Source organism: Pinus tabuliformis, chromosome 8, assembly GCF_031772625.1.
Source record: "Pinus tabuliformis cultivar Carrire ecotype Pingquan chromosome 8, CPIR1, whole genome shotgun sequence".
Taxonomy (NCBI): domain Eukaryota; kingdom Viridiplantae; phylum Streptophyta; class Pinopsida; order Pinales; family Pinaceae; genus Pinus; species Pinus tabuliformis.
Window position 1 is genome coordinate 979750689 of NC_142294.1, and position 9514 is coordinate 979760202.

Consider the following 9514-nt stretch of genomic DNA (forward strand, 5'->3'; position numbering starts at 1 on the left):
GATATTTCTACTTTGCGTAGTCCTAAACATTAATTTATTCGCATAACTCGCTTTTCGCATAATAGTGTCTTAATCCAAATGTTCAAAGATTTAATATACTTACCTCATGGTCCCTTGAGAAAATCTCATTCTGCCTCACTGTAGCTGGCAGTCATGTCTACCGCAAATCTAGTGATAAATCCTCCTATTATTCGGTCGCGCCAGTGTTCCACAACTCACACTATCTTATCTTCTGAGGCTTCTAGTCTGTGCACTAGTTCCAGAGTCCACACTATTGGTTTGTCGAGCCTACACCTTCCCTAGCTGTCTGCTAACTTTGCGATCCACTCATACAACTCAGGTAGAAAAGATGCAAAGAAAATTTCATGGATTTCAATGTACAAGCTGCAATCCAACCACTATTCCTTAGATAATCGTGGATTTCTGTTTTCCCACGCTACGAACTCGTGAATCTTCTTGCCTAACCACTCTTTAATCTCTTTCTTTGTAGGGTTCTAGTGGCACGACATCAGAAATCCCTTATGCAGATCTCGGTCTCGGAAACAGAACCATTTTTTGGCTTAGTGGGGATTGACCTAGGTTCAGAGATGATTTAGCCAAGAAAATCCCGGTACTACTAGCCCTTTCAGCAACTGTCCGCGGAGCGTGGACTGAGGTCTCACCCGAAGTAGTATGGGAGGGTGCTAGAACCAGGTTTCCACACCCTGGGGATGTCTAATATGTTGGGATTGGTACACTCTCCAACCTTCGCTCTCACTGTGCTACGCACACAAGTGGGCACCTCGTGGCCTATGAAGTTGTCTTCGCGCAGTCCTATTCACAACACGATCTTTGTTATTTACCCAAGTATTTCCTAGTTATGCACTTGTTAGCTGATTACTTAGATTATTATCATATATAAGTATTCTGAACCATACAAGCATTTACTCAACTGCGCGTAGTAAATAAACAGAGTAAAAGTAAAGCATAACAACAAAATAACGATTCAGGGCTAGATGCACAGAATTAGAATGAACTTCTCTTTATTAGCTTTTTGTCCCAATTACAGACTTGACTCCATCGTACACACTCAGTCGCAGGAGCCTGCACACTCAGTTGCAAACTCTACCAGGCCTCTGCGCACTCAACTGCAGAGCCTCTACCTACTACTACGACTCAAGACACTTAGAATTCTACTCTAAGCTTGAACCATTCCTTTGCTACTTTATCTATCATCTGCTCTCTTTAGAACTTAGAGCCTCACTCTATCTATACAATCCCATGGTTTGCGGACCATGGGTAGGCCGACATGACTTTACATTACATTACATTAATTTAGGGTGGAAAACTATATGACTTAACCTCTACTTCACGCTCAGCACTTGCAATTCGTGGAGTCTTTCAAAACCTTTGACCAAAACCTGGGATTTGAGCCCCAAAACCTGCTATGGGAGATATTCCATGCCCAAAAAAACATCTAATCAGGAAAAATAATTTGGAGAGAGGGGAGGCAATCATGTATTGGGACCTTGTGAAAAAAGGTAATTCTAGGTCAAGTGATGAAGGCATTGGCCCTTGTTGACTAATGGTGCATAACGTATGGTGAACCTGAGTGGAAAGAAAATGCAGAAGATTTTTGACCAATATGGAGTTGTATTATGATGAGGCTAGGCATGGATTTGAGCATACATTAAGTTGGCTTAATCAGTGGGCCTATTCTATATCATTTGGCCTTGGAACAAGAATTCAGTGGGATGGAAAATTTCTCATTGAGTCATTATCAAATTCCATAATAGATATGGCCTATTACATTGTTTCCAACATTTTTCAAAATGGGGAAATTATTGTAGGAATGTTTCTCTAATCAAGCCATAACAAATGACAACTTAGGTTTGGGATTATATATTCCTTGAGGGACCCATAATCAGAAATTCCCTCATATCTCTTGAAACACATGAAGAAAGAGTTTGAATACTGGTATCCTTTTGATTTGCAAGTGTTTAACAAAGATTAATTTAGAATCATCTAATATTTTGTATTTACAATCACACTACCATATTTCCTAAGGATAAATGACCCTGTTCATTAGATGCAATGGGAACTTTATGCCAAATTTGGAAAAAATGTCAAAGTCTATAGGAAATTTCAAAACATTACATGAGGCAATAGAAGACTTCTCTTCAGATGCCACTCAGTTTTCTTTCACTAATGTAGGAGATGACATGGATGCCAATTTTGTTTATGAGACTACCAATGCCATGATTCTCTATTTGAAAAAAGAGATTGCATGGATGGAGTAGATTTTGGCTGTAGCATCGTTCTTAAGGCAAGGACCTCATTCAACTTTGTAGATCGGGTATTTTCTAATGAAATAAACATTGAAGTCAAGTTAACTAAACAAAAAGAAAACTCAATGGTTTTTAGGGAGGCCTTTAAGACACATTTATATAATATTTAGACAGCTCGGAAGAAGTACAAATTGTCCTATGCTCTAGGGGGCATAAATATAGACTTACTATGGAGATTCATGGATGTCAAAACAAGGTTAATCACTCCCATATGCCCTGATTATGCAGAACATGTTTGGAAAGAGGTTTTGAAGAAGGATGGATTTGTATTCAAATCAGGGTGGCCAACTATAGATCTCCCTGATCTTACCCTTCAATGAGCCAATAAATATTTATAAGATACAATTGTTTCCATGAGAAAGCTTCTTTAGAAGTAGACATTTTCTCCAAAGAAGTCCAAGAAAGGTCAAACAAACATTGCAACAATAGTTGAAGAGTAAAATCCAACTATAAGATTACTCTATGTTGTATAAAAGTATGAAGGTTGGAAAGAAGAATGCTTGAATATTCTCCAAGCAAAGTATGATAAGGTTAGCTGCTCCAACCAAGATATATTGGCTACTTTAAAGGAAATTCCTATTGGACAACTTGTTGATCATAAAATAATTCTTAAACAATGTATCCCATTTTGAGTTTCAAAAGGAATAAACACTTATTGTTGGGCCTAAAGGCCTAGATGTAAAGCTACCTTTTGATGAGATGCAAATGTTGATTTAATAAAAAAGAAAACATGACTTAAAATGTTGGAGATAATCAAATAATAAAAGAACAATAATATAAATTAAAAAACATTTTAATGACTAAATAATAATAAAAAATACTTTAGTGCAAGAATACTTGAATGAGCTCCTCTTGGTTTCGAGAATAATTTCTTGGAGTAGTATAATCTTTGAGTAAAAATCCCTTGATTTGATGGAGCATCAATGAAGTCAACATTAATTTTGTTGTTGCTCTATTGGATCAAGGGTGGTTTGTTCCAAGATTATCTGAATGCTAATTTATTCTCTACCGGAAAGAGGCAACCATGTGAAGATGGAAGTGTTTATGAGGAAGGGGGAGATTTTGGGTAAGAATGTGATTTCTTGTTACTAAAAATGTGTTTTGAATCTATAACTAGATTCAACAACCTAGAAAACCTTGGGGCATTCATATTTAGTAGGTTATACAACTCAAATTTATGATTCTAAAACATCTTTACCAAATTTTGGGCAAAATTGATGATAGAAAAGTAAAAACATCTATATGTTAGACTACACTATTATATAATTAGTCATTATATATCAATTTTTTGAAGGTGGAAGCTCTTATGGGGGGGAATTTGGGCAAGAATGTGATTTCATTTTACTAAAAATGTGTTTTGTATCTATAAATGGATTCAAAAACCTAGAAAACCTTGGGGCATTCAGATTTAGTAGGTCATACAACTCAAACTTATGATTCTAAAAGATAATTACCAAATTTTGGGCCAAATTGGATGTAAAGGAGCTATTAGTTAGACTACACTATTATAGAATTAGTTATTATATATCAATTTTTTTGATATAATTAATCATATAAAATATTTGTGACTCCATTAAGTTATAGTAATAATAATAATAATACAAGGAAATGACACTATAGCGGAGGTTTTTGTGGAAGCCCCTATAAAAATAGCCCAAAAATTTATTTGTAGTGGAGGTCAATAGTGGAGGTGGGAGAGAGAATATTTTTTTTAACGGTGCATATATAATATACAAAAATACTAGTGCTTTACTATACATATAAGACACCATGGCAGATTAAAAAAATAAAAAATGATGCACTAAAAAAAATGTGCAGGTGTGTATACTACTCGATAACACCAAAAAAGGGTTAAATTTACGAAAATGTTGGTCGTAGAATTCATTTTTCCTAGTCCAGTGCTATACAATGACAATGATCCTATGCTAAACAATTATGATCATGTCTCGATGTGTACACAATATAGAGCATCATGGAAGCATTATTTAAAACAACAATGCACCACCTATATCTAACACAGTGATGCTTACACTACTCGATAGCACCAGACAAAGGTTAAATTTAAAAAAATTCAGTCCTAAGAATATTTTCATGATATTAGTGCTACATCCACTCGAAGCATTGGTTCTGTTCTTATATCAAAATGTCCTAGTGTGTCTTAACAAGAGCACCGTTGTAGGGTTTTAATTTAAAAAAAAAAGTGTTATATTCCCATGAAGCACCGATGCCATTAATATATTAAAATTCCTCAGACTATCTTTGAAAGAGCACTTCTAGGGGGTTTTTAATTTAAACAAAATTCAGTGATATATTCCCATAAAGCACCGTTGTGGTTCATGTATTAAAATGTCCCCGTGCCTCTTAATAAGAGAATCACTATTAGGTTTTAATTTTTTTTAAAATGCAGTGCTATATTCCCATGAATCACCTATGCGGTTCATGTATTAAACTCCTCAGTGCGTCTTAGAAAGAACACTATTAAGGGGTTTTTGATTTAAAAAAAATGTGTGCTATAATTCCCATGAAGCATTAGTGTGGTTCATGTATTAAAATGCCCCATTTCATCTTAACAAGAGCACCTCTATATGATTTTTAATTTAAAATAAAAAAATTGGTGCCCTTAATATTACGCATCGGTGTTGTTATAAGAACACACTAAGAAAGGGTTAAATAAAAAAAAACCTACTGGACATAAATTTCATTTTTACTATTTGCAGTTTTGTAGAGCTCTGAAGCATCGATGCCACTCTTGCCTCACGCAAGCACCCTGCTGTCGGTGCTTCTCTTGCTCACCATCCTTCTGTACCATACTCAATGCGTGGCTTTCCTATTTTCTAAAATGATGATGAACTTTTTTTTCTCATTTACGTATCAACCATGCCTCCCTCATGACAAAATTTCTAGATAATGTCTATGTTTGTCTCTAATTTAATTTTTTAGCGGATTGGAATTTCAAAGTAGGTAAAAAAATCCACTGTTATTTTTTCATGCATGGTGCATTCGACAGGTTTGACTCACATCAATAGCAGTGCACCCTGTAAATTTGTAGGTTGTGTTAGTTCCAGTCTTCGCAGCCTGTCACCAAGGATCAACATGAGCTCTTACTATGTCTGATTTTGTTAGATGTTTTGCACATGATGTTCAGCACAAAACATGACACAAGTGTGTCCATCAGAAGAATCTTGGAAAAAACTTTCCAATGGTATATCATACTCCCGTAACTGGTTCTTGGATTAGAAGAAATGAATGAGTGATTCTTGGTTATGCATGTTTTGAGGTGAGTTGCTGCACACAATGACAAGTTTAGTACAAAATCAGTTTCTGAAATAATGGTAAGGAATTTTTCAAAAGTGAAAGAGGTTTTTGTTCATCACATACTAAATAACAAAAAAATCCTTCATTTTATGCACGGGTGCTACTATGTGGGAGATATACAATGATATTTGGAGCCTACATTAAAACAAAGCAAATTTTTCATATTTTTTACTGTTTTAGTCATTTTAGTGCGGGGCCATTTTACAACATATGGAAAGTAATTTTGAAAAACCCAAGGAGCTTTTTGTTAAGCACGAGCCATATAACAAAAAAATCTCTCATTTTAGTCACATGTGTCATGGATTGGGATATGTGACTAGATCTTTACAACTCATTTTCACAGATTTAAATTTTAAATGATTTTCTGTTTTAGAGATGATTTTGTGGAACAGATTACGAGCTGCTGGAAACGAATTTCCCAAATTTGAGAGAGGTTTTTTTCCAAAGTGACCTTATCTACAAAAAAATATTTCATTTTTTTAATAGGTGCTATGGTTTAGGAGATATGAGTTCATCTTCAACACCTATTTTCAGAAATTCGACCCAAGTTTAATGTAACTAATTCTATTTTGAAGAAAATGGTTGAGCTCAATCCCTTAGTACAAGGATGAGAAAATGTATATATTTTATGAATTTCATAGTGTAGGGGTTGGATTTTGGTAGAATGTTGGACACTTGGGATTGCTTGGCACTCCATTGTACATTTGATTTCTGCATTTTTGGCAAAGGAAAGACCAGGGTTTTGCAGCACTTGTTGGGATCCTTGTGGCTCTATGTTTTGATAGTGTTTTTCTTCATGTAATTGTAACTCCATTGATGTTTTATGTATTCCATTTCCCTTCTCCTTTCTTCTGAAATTAAACAAATTGAGAGACAAAGGTAGAATTCATGAGTTTGTTGTGCTCTGCCTTAAACTTTGTTTAGTTTTCAATGTTTTCTTTAGTTTGAAGAGGATTCTTGGTACCCTCTTGCCCTCTTCAGCTCCTCAGCGGTCTTTTCCATCCATTCATTTAATCGAAAGCATCAAAACTACTACCTACCTTGCCCCAACTGGAACTCTGCAAAAATTTGGCCTCATCCCTAGACCCAAATTTTCATTTCCCTTGATTCCAACAAACCCCCAAAAAATCAAATTAAATCCTTGCACTTCATGCCTAGCCTAAGATTAGTTGTTAAATCAGTCATCTCAAGCCCCCTCTGATTATTTTTTGCTGAGATTGACTCGGAGAGAGCCCTCTCCTATTCTCGTAGGTCTAGCTACGAGGCTGAGCGTGGTTTGATGTGGACCTAGAATCTTACCTTTTTAGCCTGAGGTAAATCTAGGCTCTAACATAGTGGCGACAATACTGGGGACGAAATTATTTGTTTTTTAGTGTTCTTCATTTTATAAACTACAGACAGAGTCTGAAGATTAGCCAGGTAGCCTTCGCAATGCTTTTGCTTTGCATTAGTGCAAGTAGATAAAAGCTACTTCAGTCAATGTCCGGTCTAGTCTTATAAATGGAATATCTAACCTGCAAATTTCCCCAGTACATGTATCAAGTTAGATCTGATTGTTGATGGTGGACAACAGTCAGATACATATGAAGGCTGAAACATTCACCTGGCGACTCCAACTCAATCCAGAGATTCCAGCGCTCACTGATCCATTCATGCACTAAAATAAAATGGTAGGGTATGTGGCAGACCCTGTGTTTTGTGAAGCTTTAAAAGAAGTTAGAGATCAGTTAGTGGATTTTGAAATTGATGAAGTATTTTTCATTGCCGTGCTTCAATGTTTGAGATCTCTGAAGTTTCCTCCTAAAACTAAAACTGGTTTCTTTGAGTTAGTTGTTGAAAAATTTGAGGAGATTTAGTATTTAAATGATCACATCCAATCATATGAATTCCGAGATCCCAAAAAGTTCTTGGAAACTCTCCCTCCAAAAGAAGAAATAATAGAGATGCCCGTGGATGTTTGCATTGACAGTTTGCAGTTGGTGGCCTGTGTTGAGGAGTTAGGGAAGCAAACAGAGTATATCTTCTTTGATCCTATTGTGGCATATATGGAGTATTTTTTTCAGTTTGAATGATAAGTCAGATTGTCTTTTACATGACCAGACTCGTTATGTGCATGTATGGCTGTCATCATTTACATTTGTGTCATGGTTGAAGCACTTTCAAGCAGCATCCTTGTCACAGTTACTTGATTGGTTGATATGGCATTACAACATTACTTGATCTATCAAATTTTCAGCAAATTGGGTTAGATTTGTACATAAATAAGCTTCCCAAGGCAACATTTCAGTTTTTGGTATTTGTTTATGTACAAGTTGCAATATGTATATGTTTTTGGATTGGTATGAGTTGTTTTGGGTTTGCAGTTGTTTGACCATCCATGCCCAATGGAAGAGGCACTGTCTGCTTTCTAGAGATCTGTATTTCTTGACACCTCCAAGGAGCTACCATCCCCATTAGAGCCGATGTTAGTTCCAGTCTTCGCAGCCTGTCACCAAGGATCAACATGAGCTCTTACTATGTATGGTTTTGTTAGATTTTTTGCACATGATGTTCAGAACAAAACATGTCGCAAGTGTACCCATCAGAAGAATCTCGGAAAAATATTTCCAACGGTATATCACACTCCCATAACCGGCTCCTGGATTAGAAGAAATGAATGAGTGATTCTTGGTTATGCATGTTCTGAGGTCAGTTGCTGCACACAATGAAAAGTTTTGTACAAAATCCATTTCTGAAATAATGGTAAGGAATTTTTCAAAAGTGGAAGAGGTTTTTGTTCATCACATACTAAATAACAAAAACCTCCTTCAGTTTATGCACATGTGCTACTATGTGGGAGATATACAGTGATATTTGGAGCCTACATTAAAACAAAGCAAATTTTTCATATTTTTTACTGTTTTAGTCATTTTAATGCGGGGCCATTTTACAATAGATGGAAAGTAATTTTTCAAAACTCAAGGATATTTTTGTTAAGCACGAGCCATATAACAAAAACCTCTTTCAGTTTATTCACAGGTGTCATGGATTTGGATATGTGACTAGATATTTACAGCTCATTTTCACAGATTTAAATTTTTAATGATTTTCTGTTTTAGAGATGATTTTATGGAAGAGATTACGAGCTAATGGAAATGAATTTCCCAAATTTGAGAGAGGGTTTTCTCCAAAATGACCTTATCTAGAAAATGTCTTTCAGTTTTGTAACAAGTGCTATGGTTTAGGAGATACGAGTTCATCTTCAACACCTATTTTCAGAAATGCGGCCCAAGTTTAATGTAACTAATTCTATTTTGAAGAAAATGGTTGAGCTCAATCGCTTAGTACAAGGATGAGAAAATGTATATATTTTATGAATTTCATAGTGTAGGGGTTGGATTTTGGTAGAAGGTTGGACACTTGGGATTTCTTGGCACTCCATTGTACATTTGATTTCTGCATTTTTGGCAAAGGAAAGACTAGGGTCTTGCAGCACTTGTTGGGATCCTTGTGGCTTTGTGTTTTGATATTGTTTTTCTTCATGCAATTGTAAGTTCATTGATGTTTTATGTATGCCATTTCCCTTCTCTTTTCTTCTTAAATTAAACAAATTGAGAGACAAAGGTAGAATTCATGAGTTTGTTGTGCTCTGCCTTAAACTTTGTTTAGTTTTCAATGTTTTATTTAGTTTGAAGAGGATTCTTGGTACCCTCTTGCCCTCTTCAGCTCCTCAGCGGTCTTTTCCATCCATTAATTTAATCTAAAGCATCAAAACTACTGCCTACCTTGCCCCAATTGGAACTCTGCAAAAATTTTGCCTCATCCCTGGACCCAAATTTGCCTTTCCCTTGATTCCAACAAAACCCCCCAAAAATCAAATTAAATCCTTGCAC

General features: G+C 35.7%; 1 pseudogene; it reads left to right on the forward strand.

Annotated features, from left to right (window-relative positions):
* The first annotated feature begins 1426 nt into the window (after positions 1-1426).
* LOC149238710 (leucine--tRNA ligase, cytoplasmic pseudogene) lies at positions 1427-2698 on the forward strand (annotated as a pseudogene).
* The last annotated feature ends 6816 nt before the right edge of the window (positions 2699-9514 follow it).